At 39.9% G+C, this 17,404-nt stretch overlaps 1 protein-coding gene across 1 annotated transcript in view; it reads left to right on the top strand.

Moving 5' to 3' along the window:
• The first annotated feature begins 17,050 nt into the window (after nucleotides 1–17,050).
• Nucleotides 17,051–17,404, top strand: part of ZFP14 (ZFP14 zinc finger protein) — a 30,595-nt gene continuing 30,241 nt past the window's right edge. Inside the window, exon 1 of the mRNA XM_082607979.1 lies at nucleotides 17,051–17,074. The gene's annotated coding sequence lies outside the window, so the exon portion shown is untranslated. The remainder of the gene's footprint in view (nucleotides 17,075–17,404) is intronic.

The following is a 17,404-nucleotide window of genomic DNA, read 5'->3' on the forward strand; positions in this document are numbered from 1 at the left end:
ATCTGAGTTTCTTGCTATACATAACAAGGGTTTCTCTGAGGTATTTATCAAAAGGTGAGATTGGTAAGTCAGAGGTTATGTTCATGTTCAACCTCGCTAGATATTGCAAGAGGAGAACATCCTTATGGTACCAATTTACAACCCCTTCAACCAGTGAAATATTATTTCCTTATATCCCCACTTCTGGTATGTGCTTTAATATTTTCCTGGTAAATAATGAGTTGAGCATCTTTTCACATATGTTTATTGCTAAATACTATAGCTTGCCAATTCATATGTATTGCCCATGTTCCTTTTTTTAAAAAACATTCATATAAAAATAGTGGGATTCTTGGGCCTCCCTGGTGGCGCAGTGGTTGAGAGTCCGCCTGCCGATGCAGGGGATGCGGGTTCGTGCCCCGGTCTGGGAGGATCCCATATGCCGCGGAGCGGCTGGGCCCGTGAGCCATGGCCGCTGGGCCTGCGCGTCCGGAGCCTGTGCTCCGCAACGGGAGAGGCCACAACAGTGAGAGGCCCGCATACCGCAAAAAGAAAAAAAAAAAAAAAAAAATAGTGGGATTCTTAAAAATAACATTCTAGATAGTAATCCTTTACCTAGTATTATGATGGACTCACCTTCTCCCAGACTGTGGCTTATTTGTTTTTATTGTGATATTGTCATATTAAAATTTTAAATATGGATACAATCATTGCTTTCATTATTACCCAATAACCTTTAAAATTCATTTTTTACTAGACTCTTGATTTTTTAGGCAATCAGTTATGTTAACTACAAATAGATATGATTTTTTCCTGAATATTTATAGTGATTATTTTATTATTCTTATTCTAACAGAAATAATTTCCAGAACAAGATTTAGGATTAGTGGTGATAGCGGGCATCTAGTTGTTTTTCCCAACTTAATGGAAATCACTTAGTGTAATGTTTGCTCTATGTTTGAGGTAAACAGACCTTGTGTGGTTCACTTGTTTCCTTCAGTCCCTATTTAACTTTTTTTTAAATTAAAAATGCCTGCTGAATATTGTCAGATGCCTTTTTGGCACACTGATATATTTTCCTTCTTAAATTTGTTAATGTGATAAGGTGTACTTTGGTCATTAAAGCAACATGATACTGATGCAAAACGAACAAGTAGACCAACAGAACAAAATAAAGAGCCCTGAAACAGACCTACATACATGTGGTCATCTGATTTATGACAAAGGTTCCTCTGCAGTGTGGTTGCAGAGGAAGTGATGTTCTTTTCAATAAGTAGCACTGGATCAATTTCATATCCATATCAATAAAAAATTAACCTTGGCTCCTATCTTACACTTCACACAAACCAATTCCAGATGCGTTAATTATGTAATTGTAGAAGATACGACAAAGACTTTAGAAGAAAACATAGAATATCTTTCTAGCCTTGGGATAGCAAAGATTTCTTAGACAACACAAAAAGCACTAACCATATAGAGAAAAAAAGTAAATTTTACTATATTAAATTTAAAAATCTATTTTCATCAAGAGACACCATTAAAGTGAAAAGGCAAGCCACAGACTGGGAGACTATATTCACAATACATAAATTTGACCAAGAATATATAAAGAACCACTACAAATTAATAAGTGACAGACAACCAAATAAGAAATGGGGGTACTTCCCTGGCGGTCCAGTGGTTAAGACTCCGTGCTTCCATTGCAGGCCGTGCAGCATGGCCAAAAAAAAAAAAAAAAAAAAAAAGCACTTCCAAAAAATGGATATCCAAATGGCCAATAAAGATATCAGACCGTGCTCATGTTCATTAATTATCAAGAAAATGGAAAAATTAAAACCACAATGTGATATGGCTGTACACCCACCAGAATAGCTAATTTAAAAAATGTGTGCAAGTGCTTGTGCATAATGCATACCTGGAGGGTGCCATGGTGTGCTCTGGCTATTTCAATATGCTAGTGGATATTAAAGACAAGATCCCCAATCTCCAGGAAAATCTGGAAAGCAGACAACCAGTGAGTACCTAACTAAGAAAACTTCACATATTGATAAGGGTCATGAAGAGAAAGATACTGGGAAGGAGAATTACTGGAGGGGGACAATTCAGTTAATCTTTTCATCTGAAGTGTATACAGTATCTATGGTGGTAGCAATACAGGTTTTATGTAAGTATAGCCAGGCTAACACTGAAAAGGAAAAGCTGCAAAGTGGTGCTAGTCCAACCAGATAATTAAAAATACTAAAAAGTCCCTATAATCGAAACGATGTGGTACTCATGCATGAACAGACCGGTGGAATAGAACAGAATTCCATAAATAGACCCAAATACATAAGGGATTTTAGTACATAAAGGGACAGGGACGTGACACATTCTATTTTTTATTTTTTGTGTTTTTTTACTTTAGGGACCATCTTAATGTTTTACAAATTTTAAAAGTCAGTAACAGGGACTTCCCTGGTGGTCCAGTGGTTAAGAATCCATCTCGCAATGCAGAGGACACTGGTTCGATCCCTGGTTGGGGAACTAAGATCCCACATGCTGTGGGGCAGCTGAACCCGGATGCTACAACTAGAGAGAAGCCCGCGCACTGCAACAAACAGCCCATGCGCTGAAGCAAAAGATCCAGTGTGCTGCAACTGAGACCTGATGCAGCCAATAAATAAATAAATAAATAATTTTTGAAGTCAATAACAACCAAAGGGGAAAGTGGGGAGGGATAAATTAAGAGTATGGATTAACATACAGCTATATATAAAACACATAAACAACAAGGATTTACTGTATAGCACAGGGAACTATACTCAATATCTTTTTTATAAATCAATTTATTTTTGACTGCGTTGGGTCTTCATTGCTGTGCGCAGGCTTTCTCTAGTTGCAGTGAACAGGGTCTACTCTTTGTTGCGGTGTGCAGACTTCTCATTGCAGTGGCTTCTCTTGTTGAGAAGTACAGGCTCTAGGCACGTGGGCTTCAGTAGTTGTGGCACGCAGGCTCAGTAGTTGTGGCTCGCAGGCTTAGTTACTCCACGGCATGTGGGATCTTCCCAGACCAGGGATCGAACCAGTGTCCCCTGCATTGGCAGGCGGATTCTTAACCACTGCACCACCAGGGAAGTCCCTATGCTCAATATCTTATAATAACCTCTAACGAAAAATAATCTGGAAAAGAATATATATGTATAACTGAATCCCTTTGCTATACACTTGAAACTAACACAATATTTTAAATCAACTATAGTTCAATTTTTTAAAAAAGTGAATAACAGAGGAGAGAACCTAAATTGAAATATAAGCAAAAAAAAAAGTTTCCTTCACATTAAAGGGGGAAAAAAGGCAAGCAACTTTTGAAGACAATTTGACCATATCCCCTCAGGATAAAAACAGAAGAAGGAAAAAAAACCCGTAAACAAGTAATTAACTCTTGTTAGTAGGATTGATTTACACAGTGATATAGATTAGTAATTCTGGAACTATTTCATGTATTCTAGAATCAAGCAAAAAAGTAACTGTACTTGGGAGTAAATAAATATAATGGGAGCCAAGTTTGTTGTTGCTGGAGAAGGGCGTTGCAATAGGGAAAGCAGGAGGCTAGGATGAACCCTGTGGTGTTGGATTGCAATTGGAGGTATCACTACAAAGTCATGCTTTAAATAAAAATAAATTTAGAAATTCATATAAAGGTGTGTGTATGTATGTCCCCGTAGCAGAGAGGACATAGAAGCAATTACACCACCATAGCAATGAGAATATCCAGCACCCAGATCCCAGGAACAAGGACTCCTTGGAGAAATAGCATAAGACACTGAGCAGAGGAAACACAAGATGAGATTGGAACATTCTGAGGGGGTAGAAAGTAGGGAAGTGCTCAAAAAATGGTTGAAATATGTCAAAAAGTCACAGTATCTCAAGGAGTTCTCACTGGCCAAATCTGGACAATCTGAGCATCAAAACAGGTCATAATACTAGCAGATTGAATAAAACCATTGAGTAACACAGTGACTAAAAGAAGAATCCATGAAACATGCTTTATAGTAGAATGCCAACTTACTAATGTAGAAGGAATGGTGAAATTAGAAAATCACCATCAATCAACCATCACAGTAATCATTGATTCTGGTAAGAATCATCAATGTATGCCAAAACTAATGGGTGAAAATTTGATGAGAAACAGAATTTGATACCATTGTAAAGTCTCTCTCCACAAATATTAATTACAAAGGGAAAAGTAGTAACATTACAGTGAAGAAACCTGGCAGACAGCATCTTGACCAGTTATCAAAGTTAACAAAACCAGTGTGGCACAAAATGACATCCTGTTCCTCCAGAACAGAGCGACTCCTGTGATATTCCTGCCAAAAGGCATAACCAGAATTTAATCATAAGGAAATCACAGAAAAATGCAAATTGAGCAATGCTCTACAAAATAACTGGCCTTTGCTCTTCAAAAATGTCAGGGTCAAGAAGGACAAAGCTTGAGGAATTGTTTCAGGTTAAAGGAGACTAAAGAGACATGACAAGTGTGATATATGACACTGGAACAGAAATTTTTTTTTTCTGTAAAGGCTTTATTGGAACAATTGTGAATTTGAATAGGTAAATATTAAAATAAAAGTATATCCATTGTAAATTTCATAATTTTGATCATTGTAATTATGGAGATTACGGGAGAGAATGTCTTTGCTTTTAGGATGTATACACTGAAGCATTTAGGGGTAAAGGAGCCTTACGTGGGCATCTGACTTTTCTGAATGAAATTCCAAGTGTTCAGAAAAAAATAGGATTGTAAAATAAATGCAGTAAATGTTAGCATTTACAGAATCTGTGTGAAGGGTATACAGGAATTCTTTGTACTATTCTTGCAACTTTTCTGTACATTTGATATTATGTCAAAATAAAAAGTTTCATTAACAAAGAAAGCAGGTTTGCATTCTGCCTCCTCCATTAATTGCTCTGTGATGTTGAACAGGTCGCTTCACCTCTCTGTATTTCTGTGTCTGTTACACGAGGATCGAAATAGTACCCACATGATGGGATTGTTATGAAAAATAATTAATGCATGTAACATTCTTAAAATTAGGCCTGGTAAAAGAAAGAGCACTTTAGGGCTTCCCTGGTGGCACAGTGGTTGAGAGTCCGCCAGCCGATGCAGGGGACACGGGTTCGTGCCCCGGGCCGGGAAGATCCCACATGCCGCGGAGCGGCTAGGCCCGTGAGCCATGGCCGCTGAGCCTGCACGTCCGGAGCCTGTGCTCCGCAACGGGTGAGGCCACAATAGTGAGAGGCCCGCATACCGCCAAAAAAAACGAGAGCACTTTAAATTTTAGCTTTTATAATTTTTACTTGAAAATTTGTCTTTTTTCACCTCCAAAAATTTTTCTGTCTTCCTTTTTTCTTAAAATTCCCCTTTCTTCCGTATTATTGGTTTCTCCTTGTAGAATTCCTATTAGACAGACATTAGAATTTCTGGCACTGCCTTTCACATATCATTTTCTCTCATGTTTTCCACTTTTATCCTTTTGTACAGAATTTTGGGAGAAACTCTAAGCATGATTTTTCTATTCTTATAGTTACTCTTCCACATATCTCTAATTCTACTATTCAGCCAAGCTGTTGAGTTATTTACTTCATGTGTTTAATCTCCAAGAAAGTAGATTGATTTTAGAAAAGCCTAATCTGGGTTTATGCATACTCTTTCTTTTCTGGTGTTTCATAAGGTAAGAAGTGAGGTGGGGGGCGGGGGTGGGGGGCAAGGCAGAGACCTAATTGAGTTTTTAAAGTTCTGTTCCAAATTCTTGAGGTCCAGCCACTCTTTTGCCATTGGGATCCTTAAAACACTCTAGTATAGTTATATAAATCTCACTTTTCACTGTTACTCCTTAATTTAAAACATCTAATGCAAGTTTCCTGCACCCATTGTCTTGTTCTATAGTCTCATACTTTATTTTACTTTTTAAAATATTTATTTATTTATTTATTTATTTATTTATTTATTTATTTATGGGCTGCGTCAGGTCTTAGTTGTGGCACTCAGGAATCTTTCATTGCTGTGCGCAGGCTCCAGAGCGAGTGGGCTCAGTACCTGTGGTGCGCGGGCTCTCTTGTTGTGGCTCACATGCTCAGTAGTTGCGGCATGCGAGCTTAGTTGCCCTGCAGCATGTGGGATCTTAATTCCCCAAGCAGGGATCGAACCGGCATCCCCTGCATTGCAAGACAGATTCTTAACCACTGGACCACCAGGGAAGTCCCTACTTTATTTTAAATAAGTTTTTCTTTTAGAATGGTTTTAGATTTACAGAAAAGTTGCAAAAATAGTTCAGAGTTCCCGAATAATGAGCACCCAGTTTTCCCTTTTGTTAACGTCTTATACTACTATGGTATATTTGTATATTCTTATTAACTGAAGCCCATACTCCAGTCAAATTTCCTCCTTAGTTTTTACCTAATGTCCTTCTGTTCCAGAATCCTATTCAGGATACCACATTACATTTATTCCTCTGTGTCCTTATGCTCCTCAAGACTGTTACAGTTTCTGAGTTTCCTTGCTTTTGATGTCCTTGACAGTTTTGAGGAGTACTGGTCAGTTGTTTTATAAAATGTCCCTGAAGTTGTGATTGTCTAATTTTTTTTCCTAGTTAGACTGGGGGTTTGAATTTGGGGGAGGTAGGCCACACTAACTGCCATTCTTACAACATCATATTAGAGGTATATGCTATCAACATAACTTATCACTGATGATATTAGCCTTGAATTCCTAGCCAAGGTAGTGTTTGCCAGATTTCTCCACTGTACAGTTATCTTATCCCTCTTCCCAGACTATGCTCTTTGGAAGGAAGTCACTATGCACAGCCCACACTTAAGGGGTGGGGAGTAATGCTTCAACTACTCGAGGAGGGGTAATCCACACAAATTATTTAGAATTCTTCTATATGGGAGATTTGGTCAATCTCCTCCATTTATTTATTCAACTATTTATTTATGTCAGGATGGACTCATTGATATTTATTTTATACTTTGGGTTATAATTCAATACTATGTATTTTTGTTTTTGTTTTTCTCAAATTGTTCCAGCTTTGGCTATTGTGAGCTCTTTCAGTTGGCTCCTGTGTCCCTTTGACATACCCCATCATTTTGTTTTTTGAAATACTTCCTTTATTTTCTGGTGCTACAAGACATTGCAGGCTCTTCTTGTATATTTCCTGCCCAGCCTTAGAATCAGCCATTTCTCCAAGGAGTTCTGGTTCCTGTCAACCTAAATAAACTTGGGAGGCAATAATCAAGCAAAAAAACATTTATTTGGGATCAAAGAATTACAATTTGAGGCACATAGATTCTGGTAACAACCCAGTGTCCCACTAGGGAGTAAAAGTCGGGGACTTTCAAAGGCGAAGAAAGGAAGTTTGCATTACAGACTCTTAACTGGAGTTGGAGGCAGAAGCTAGTTTTGGCTAAACATGATTGAGTGCTAAGGCTACCACTGCAGGGAGGTAAAAGTCCGTTACTCTGACAAATTGCAGGTGTTCTTGCAGAGTCCTTGGAATATCTGTGGTTTGGCCTTACCTGGCTTCACCTGGTGAGGACGTGCATAAGGTCCACCTTCTAATGGCCTTCTGGCTCCATTTTAAAACCCCTTGACATTAGTGACTCCATTTTATTTCATATTTCACACTTCTTTCATTGTTGAATGATATTAGAAACCAAATGCTGGGCATAGGGATTGCATATTTTTTCTGGGATTGCTTCTAGGCCCTCTCAGCAGACAGAGCTAGAGAACATATATTTGTGTATACTAACTCAGATATATATACAAATCTATATTATTTATATATGTGTATGTATTAAGCTAAATATGAATTCATATTGATTCCTCTGACTCTAATCCAGTAACAAATAGTTCATTCTGCCTTCTGTGATATTGTGTTATAATAAGAAATATATGTTTGGTCTTATACCCCATTCCTGGCACAGAGCTCCTAAAACCCTTGAAATTTCCTACGTGATGAGAGTGACAAAGGTGTCTTTTGTTAAGGAAGTGTCTTTTGGAAAGCACCTAAGGATGAGATCTGGTAGCCAGTGGAGCCAACCTTGTGATTAGAGGTTGAAACTTTCAGTCCCCCTTTTCCTTTCCTTCACTACCGTCCCACCTCTGGGGAGGAGAGAGGAGCTGGAGATTGAGTTCAATCATGCCTATATAATGAAGCCTCCATAAAAACCCAAAAGGAGGGAGTTCAGAGAGCTTCTAAGTTAGGGAACCAGAATGCTTCCATGTGCCACTGTGCCCGGCCCCAAACTCCATGAGAATAGATGCTCCTTTGGGATGTTCCCCTCCATATCTCTTCATTTGGCTGTTCCTTCATATCCTTTAATATCCTTCATAATAAATCGGTAATCTAGTAAGTAAACGAGTTTCCTTAGGTCTATGAGCCATTCTAGCAAATTAATCAAACCTGAAGAAGGGGTTATGAGAACATAACCAATTGGTGAGAAACAGGTAACAACCTAGCTTCCAACTGGTCAGAAGCACAGGTAACAATCTGGGCTTGCAATTGGCATCGAAGTGGTGAGGAGTGGGCAGTCTTATAAGACTGAGCCCTCAGCCTGTGGAATCTGATGCTATCTCTGGGAAAATGGTGTCAGAATTGGGTTGAATTGTAGGACATCCAGCTGGTGTCCAAAAATTGCTTGGTGGCACACATTGTAATTGGTGACTAGAGCCCTCTTACCTCCCTGCCTTGGGTGGTCTGGAACTTCCCACTCCAAGACTGAGGAACCTGGCTTTCATTGTCTTTCATCCATTTATTTATTTGTTTACATGTAGTGGTTTCAGAATTGTTTACCCATACACCGTTTATGTACACTTGTCTTTAGACTTACAGTTTCTAGTCATTCCCAAAGTTACTTAAGTCATCTTTTCCCCCCCTCATATTCTTCAATGAGGTTTATCATACTTTTTTTTTTTTTTGCAGTACGCGGGCCTCTCACTGTTGTGACCTCTCCCGTTGTGGAGCACAGGCTCCGGACGCGCAGGCTCAGCGGCCATGGCTCACGGGCCCAGCCGCTCCGCGGCATGGGGGATCCTCCCGGCCCGGGGCACGAACCCGTGTCCCCTGCTTCGGCAGGCGGACTCTCAACCACTGAGCCACCAGGGAAGCCCCTAGCATACATTTTTAATACAACTGGATTCAATTGGATTGAATTGGATTTTTTGTCATTGTCTGAATTTCATCCTGGGATCCCTAATTGATTTTTTTTTGTTGTTGTTGTTTTTGTTTTTTTGGCGATATGTGGGCCTCTCACTGTTGTGGCCTCTCCCATTGTGGAGCACAGGCTCCGGACACACAGGCTAAGCAGCCATGGCTCACGGGCCCAGCCGCTCCGCGGCATGTGGGATCCTCCCGGACCGGGGCACGAACCCGTGTCCCCTGCATCGGCAGGCGGACTTCCAACCACTGCGCCACCAGGGAAGCCCCTAATTTTTTTAATGAGTAAACATTAAGGTTCACTATTTGTGCTGTGATGTTCTATGGATTTGGACAACTGCATAGTGTTATATATCCACTACCACAGTAACATACAGAATAGTTTCACCACTCTAAAAAATTCCCTGTGCTTCACATGTTCAACTCTTCCAAATCCCTAAACCTCTGGCAATCAGTGAACTGTTTAATGTCTGAATAGTTTGCCTTTTTCAGAATGTCATATAAAATGTATGTATGTATGTATGTAGCCTTTTCAGACTAGTACCCTTATAAGAAGACAGGAGAGCTTGCTTAAGCTCTTTCTTCTTTCTGTCTGCCATGTGAAGATGAAACAAGAAGATAACCATCTGCAAACCAGGAAGCAAGCCCTCACTAGACACTAAATCTGCCTATGCCTTGATCTTGATCTGCTGGCTAGCCTCCAGAACTTTGAGAAATAAGTGTTTGTTGTTTTAGCCACCCAGTCCATCCTAATTTGGTTTGGGGTTTTGTTTATTATTTTATACGGAGCAGCTGTTTTATTTATTTATTTTAAGAATTTTTTTTTAATTAATTAATTTATTTATTTTTGGCTGCATTGGGTCTTCATTGCTCTGCGTGGGCTTTCTCCAGTTGTGGCGAGCAGGGGCTACTTTTCGTTGTGGTGCGTGGGCTTCTCATTGTGGTGGCTTCTCTTGTTGTAGAGCACAGGCTCTAGGTGCGTGGGCTTCAGTAGTTGTGGCACATGGGCTCAGTAGTTGTGGCTCGCGGGCTCTAGAGCGCAGGCTCAGTAGTTGTGGCGCACGGGCTTAGTTGCTCCACGTCATGTGGGATCTTCCTGGACCAGGGCTCGAATCCATGTCCTCTGCATTGGCAGGCGGATTCTTAACCACTGTGCCACCAGGGAAGCCCCTTGTTTTTAAAAATAATTATTTATTTATTTATTTGGCTGCGCCAGGTCTTAGTTTTGGCACGCGATATCTTCGTTGCCGCGTGCAGGATCTTCACTGTGGCACGTGGGATGTTTAGTTGTGTCATGCGAACTCTTAGTTGTGGCATGTGGGATCTAGTTCCCTGACCAGGGATTGAACCCGGGCCCCCTGCACTGGGAGCATGGAGTCTTAGCCACTGGACCACCAGGGAAGTCCCTATCCTAATTTGTTATAGCAGCCCAAACTAAGATAGTAGTGATATCTCGTTGTTTTAATTTGCAATTCCCTAATGACAAATGATGTTTAGAATATTTTCATATGCTTATTTGCCACCTGTATATCTTCTCTGGTGAGGTATATGCTCAAAGCTTTTGCCCATTTTTCAAATGGGTTATTTTCTTATTGTTGAGTTTTAAGATTTTAAAAATATATTCTGGATACAAATCTTTTATTAGATATGTATTTGCAAATATTTTCTTCCAGTCTATGGCTTATCATTCTCTTAGTGTCTTTCACACAACAAATGTTTTTGATTTTTAATAAGGTCTAACTTATTGATCTTTTCTTTCATGGCTCATGCTTTTGTTGTTGTACTTAAAAATTCATCAACCATCCCAAGGTCACACAGATTTTCTCTTATTTTTTTCTAAAAGTTTTATAGTTTTGTGTTATATATTTAGGGCTATGATCCATTTTGATTATCAAGGTTTTGTGTTATTTTGCTTTTTGTTCTTTTTGCATATGGGCATCCAGTTGTTTTGCACCATTTGTTGAAAAGATTATCCTTTCTCCATTGAATTTCCTTTGTTCCTTTGTCAAAGATTAGTTGACTATATTTGTGTGGATCTATTGCTGGGCTCTCTCCTTGGTATCACTGATATTTTATCTATGCTTTTACTGATACCATGCTGTTTTAATTGCTGTTACATTATAGAAAGTCTTGAAATCAGTAATATGAGTTCTCCAAACATTATCTTTTTATATAACTCCATACTTTTGGTTGGAACATATATATTTCTTGAAAAAATCATACTTGTGCTTTAAGATTCTGTTCAAACATAAGGTCTAGAAACCATTTACCCATCATTTGAATTCTCATTGCATCCTGTACTTGATTATTGCACTTATATGAATATAATCTCCTTCTATAATTTTTATGCCCAGAATCTACCAGTGTTGTCAAAATCGATAGTCAAGAAATATCTACTGTTCTCAGTGGAACAAACTGATATCTGAATTGTGTATGTAAACATTCTCACCCAATAATTGACTATACTATATACTCAAATCATAGAAGGAGATTTTTATACCCTAGTGTCTCCATGTGTTCATTTTTCATATGTTTAAGCAGTTGATATTTGCCAGGAACTAGGTGAGATGCTGCTGATAAAATGGTGAATAAGAGTCCTGATCAAGCCAGTCTTGTCAGATTAATTTTGTACTTAACATACTGTGTTAAAATGGTCATTTTTCAGGGACTTCCCTGGTGGTCCAGTGGTTAAGAATCTGCCTTCCAGTGCAGGGTATGTGGGTTCGATCCCTGATCAGGGAACTAAGATCCCACATGCTGCAGGGCAACTAAGCCCATGCACCGCAACTACAGAGCCCATGCACTCTGGAGCCTGTGTGCCACAACTAGAGAGCCCACACACCACAACTACTGAGCCTGTGCACCACAACTAGAAAGAAGCCCACACACCACAACGAAGAGCCCTCATGCCACAATGGAAGACCCCACATTCCACAACTAAAACCTGATGCAGGCAAAAAAATTAAAAAAATAAAATGGTCATTTTTCAGTTCTTGGCTGTGAGCTCATTGAGGGTAGAAACTGGGCTTTTGTGTGTGATTTTACTTATTAATTAATTAATGTATCTGATGCATAATAATGCCTGGTTGGGATCTCCCTGGCAGTCCAGTGGTTAAGACTCTGTGCTTCCAATGCAAGGGGCACGGGTTCGATCCCTGGTCTAGGAACTAAGACCCCACATGCTGCACCACACAGCATGGCCCCCTCCAAAAAAAAAGCCTGGTCTATGTGTATGATAAGTATTTGGTGAATAAATTATGAAGGACTTTCTTTCAGTAAAATGTGAGTAAGAGAAAGTATTAACATTTTAAAAGTAACACCTAAAGACAGGGTGGTATCAAAAGCCTAACTGTCTCATTAAAGTAAAAGAAAAATGCAGCTATCTTAGATTTAAAAAAATAAAATACGATCACTACCGGACACGGTTTCATTTTTCCACTGAGATGCCCGAAACTGCAGATTCTTTTTCTTGAATCCAATCAAGTACATCATGAGCACTGTAATAAAATCAATGTATTCCTAAGTGCTAGATAGGTCAAATGTACTAAAAGATTAATTAATTAACTTACTTAAGGTTGTGAACTAGCAAAGGATGTTGGTTCAGTCTCCAACCAACAATCCTAGTGAACTAGAAATACAAGAGAGGTACGGATTCCAGGAATTTAAAAAATTTTAAAGCCTCCTGACCATGATGGAGTAACTGATATCAAACTAGGTTTCTTGCCAAAAACAATCATAAAACTAGGCAAAATATATGAGGCAATGGTTTTCAAACTTTGGACAATAGGCAGTGCCGGACTGTGATCACTTATAGAAGAGAAAAACATGAAGTAAGCCCATGATTGTCTCTGCTTTCTGCCTGGGGCTACTTTCTGGAGCATGGTATGGAGAGGTATAGCTCAAGTAAACTCAGGGTCTCACTGAGCGGAGTAGGCTAAGAATTTGGCCTAAGACTAAGAGTTTGGGGATGCTAAGTGGCTGGAATTAGTGGGGTAGAGTCAAGAGAATAGTTTTCTGCAAAGAAGGAGTCTCAGAACTGTGCATAGGGATCTTCTTACATTTTTAATTAATACTAATCTGTGCATGTACAGGGAGAGACTCCACAAAGCCTAGCAGAGAACAGCTGCTGGGGAGTTATGAGCTGCACAGAGATTCTAGAAGTGCTGGGAAAAAGGAAATTCCAAACATTCAGAGTGGACAGACACTTCTGAACACCCTAGTAGTCAGCTCACACCCTAAAAAGGCCACACCTTTAGAGTACGGTTATGCTAGCCCTAAGCAAAGGCTACTCCAGATAAGGGAAAAAAGGTGTTTTTATTTGTTTGTTTGCAGTACGGGGGCCTCTCATTGTTGTGGCCTCTCCCGTTGCGGAGCAGGCTCCGGACACACAGGCTCAGCGGCCATGGCTCACGGGCCCAGCCGCTCCGCGGCATGTGGGATCTTCCTGGACCGGGGCACGAACCCGTGTCCCCTGCATCGGCAGGCGGACTCTCAACCACTGTGCCACCAGGGAAGCCCGGGAAGAAAGTTTTAAAATAGGCCTTGAAGGGATCAGACTGTTCTGCCAGTAAATTAACTGGCTGCTATAAAAAAATCAATAATCTTTAAAGAAAGATAACAAAATCTGAACTCTCAACAACATAGCATCCACAATGTACAACATACAATCAAAAATGACTACTCATTCAAAAAAGCAGGAAAATGTGATCCATAAGCAGGAAAAAAGCAACCAATGGAAACAGAACTTGAGATTACCCAGATACTGGAATTAATTAGGAGGTAGTATAAATATGTTTATTGACTTAATGGAAAATATAGTCCTAATGAATAAATGGACAGGAACTTCAACAGAAAAATGGAAATGATAAAATAGAATTGGGAATGAGAGTTTTATAGCTGAAAAAACAAACAAAAATTTCACTGAATGAGCATAAGGACAGATGGGGGGCATCAGAAGAAATGGTCAGTAATCTCCATGATAGATCAGTGATAATTATTCAATCTTAAGTACAAAAAGGAAAAAGATTGAAAAAAGAAAGATATTTATGGAACAATATTAAGTGACCTACTGTACTTGTAAATAGAGTCCTAGAATGAGAGGATTGATAGAATGTGGTAGAACAAAAACTATGACCAAAATCCCCCAAATCTAATAAATAGAAAATCCTGTAATCAGATAGAAAAAAACAATACATAACATATTGGGACACAAAAATATGAATAATGCTGACTTAATCAGAAACAATAAAAGCCAAAAGACAATGGAATAACATCTTTAAAGTATTAAAGAAAAAATGTGAATTCAGAATTCTACCCCCAGAGAAAAATATCCTTTTAAAATGAAGATGAAATGAAGATATTTTCAGATAAATGAAGATTTAGATCATAACCAGTAGAACTGTAGTATAGAAAACACTAGAGGGAGTTCTTCAGGTTGAAGGGAATTGACATTGGATGAAACAGGAAGGAAAGACCAACAGGTAGGAAAGAAGAGTATCAGAAATGGAAAATATGTGGGTAACTATAAAGTTTGTTTTCTTTCCTAAATGTTATTAAAATATATGACTGTTTAAAGCAAAATAATGTAACATGGTATGGTGGATTTTATAAGGTATGTAGTTGAAATGACAACAGTAGGACAAAGAATAAAAAGTTCAGGGACTTCCCTGGTGGTCCAGTGGTTGAGACTCCATGCTTCCCCTAGGGAGTGTGGGTTCGATCCCTGGTTGGGGAACTAAGATCGTCATGCCCCATAGTGTGGCTGAAAAAAAAAAAAAAAGAATGAGGAGTGCAAATGAAATGATATTGTTACAGGTTCTTATATTTTACATGAAGTGGTATGATATTAATTCTAGTGTAAACTATATTAAAGATGCATATTTAAGCCCTGGAGCAACCTCTAACAAGATGCACAGAGGTATAGCTGAAGAGCCAACAGAATTCAAATATACCAGAAAAAATTAATCAACCCCCCCAAAAAAAAGCAGGAAAGGAGAAATAGTTAATTTTTTTAATGTGGCAAATAGAAATCAACAAAATAGTAAACATAAATCCAAACAAATTAATAATTACACCAATATAAATTGATTACATATTTCAGTGAAAAGCCCCAAGACTGCCACACTGGATAAAAAATGTGAAACCCAAACTACATGCTATCTACCAGAAATGTATATTAAATGTAGTCACAGGTTCAAGGGAAAAAGGTAGAACAGGATATACTTGTGCACACAGTAAGCACAAGCAAACTAGAGTGACTCTACTAATATTAGATAAAACAGATGTCAAGACAAGAGACACAGAGAAATGTTTCATAATAGAAGGGTCAATTCATTGGGAAGAAACAATCATAAATGTGCGTATACTATAATAACAGCTTCAAAATACATGATGCAAAAACTGAATGAACTAAAGGTAGAAATAGACAAATCCACAATCGCAGTTTTCATGTATCTCCTACTTCATACATATTCTACTGTTCGAAAAATGAGATTTAAGATTAGCCTAGATATTTTCAGATAATTTCTAAAGTTTTTTGAGAGGGGAAAAATCCTTCCATCTATGAACTAATACATAAAAAAATTAAGATGGGGAGGATGCTGCAGTGTGGCCGCTGGCAGGCTTATCCGGTTTCTCTCCTGAATGAACTCAAGACAGGACAAATCCTAGAGTCTGTCATACATAGTGAAGTAAGTCAGAAAGAGATAGACAAATACCGTATGCTAACACATATATATGGAATTTAAGGGGAAAAAATGTCAGGAAGAACCTAGGGGTAAGACAGGAATAAAGACACAGACCTACTAGAGAATGGACTTGAGGATATGGGGAGGGGGAAGGGTAAGCTGTGACAAAGGGAGAGAGTGGCATGGACATATATACACTACCAAACGTAAAATAGCTAGCTAGTGGGAAGCAGCCGCATAGCACAGGGAGATCAGCTTGGTGCTTTGTGACGACCTAGAGGGGTGGGATAGGGAGGGTGGGAGGGAGGGGAACACAAGAGGGAGGAGATATGGGAACATATGTATATGTATAACTGATTCACTTTGTTATAAAGCAGAAACTAACACCACTGTAAAGCAATTATACTCCAATAAAGATGTAAAAAAAAAAAAAAGACAGGACAAATCCAATTATCATTCATCTGGGAGACTTCTGAAGACACCCTCCCTAATGTTTACTTTTAAATCCTCCTCATCGGAAAACAATCATAAATGTATGTACTTAACAAAGCTTGAAAATACTTGAAGCAAAACTTAGTAGTACTAAAAGGAAAATAGAAATAGCCACACCTATCTCAGTAATTACTAGAACTAGATTTTTAAAAATCAGTAAGGATAAAAAACATCTAGGTGACAATATCAACCACCTTAAACTAATAGACTTTTATAGAACCATACGTTCACAAGCGCAGGGGGGAGAGAGGGAAAAAACCCAAAGAGAGGAGGGAGGGAGGGAGCGAGAGCGCGAGCAACCTCTGTGGGTCCAGGTTCTGCTAGGGTTTGGGGGATATTGAGACTTGATGTATACCTACGTCCTGCTTGGGTATATATATATACTGAGCACCTGCCGTGTGCCTAGTACATGTATTAGGCGCCTGCTGGTGCCAAGACCTTTCTAAGCCCTATTAGGGGGTCCTCAGGGACAAAGCAAATCCAAGCTGCCAGCGTGTGCCTCGTTCAGCTCGGGGCAGCTTCAAAACCCCTCCCCCGCTAGCCCACCTCCAAGTCCGGAGGTCCACCGCCCGCTCCCGCCCCAATCGCTCGCGCCCGCGCTTGCGCATTCCTCTCAGCCCGTTGGGGCGAGGGCCAGGCCCTCCCTACCGGGACTACATTTCCCACAAGCCTCTGCACCTAGTTTCCTTCCGGCTTCCTTGCTGGTGTAGGCTCGGAGAGGTGAGTTGGTCTCGTGCATTGAGGAAATGGGCGCGGGGGCGGCGCGGGGGCGGCGCGGGGGCGGCGCGGGCCTCTGTGTGCGCTGGGCTGAAGTGACTGTGTAGTTTGTGACGCTGACTGGACACTGGGCGCCCTGGTGCGTCCTCTGTCCTCCTGCTTCAGGGCCGCACAGATGCAGCGGCCCAGAATGGCTCCGAGTTAGATTTAGGAACCTCACAGTGAAGGCCCCTAACAAAAAGACGCAGAACAACAGCTCTCAGAACCACAGCTTAACCAGAGCTCCCTCCCAAGGCAGCTTTTGAGAGCTCAGAGACGTATTCCAGCCCTGGT

This window comes from Mesoplodon mirus, assembly GCF_964341445.2.
Source record: "Mesoplodon mirus genome assembly, chromosome: 19".
Taxonomy (NCBI): Eukaryota; Metazoa; Chordata; class Mammalia; order Artiodactyla; family Ziphiidae; genus Mesoplodon; species Mesoplodon mirus.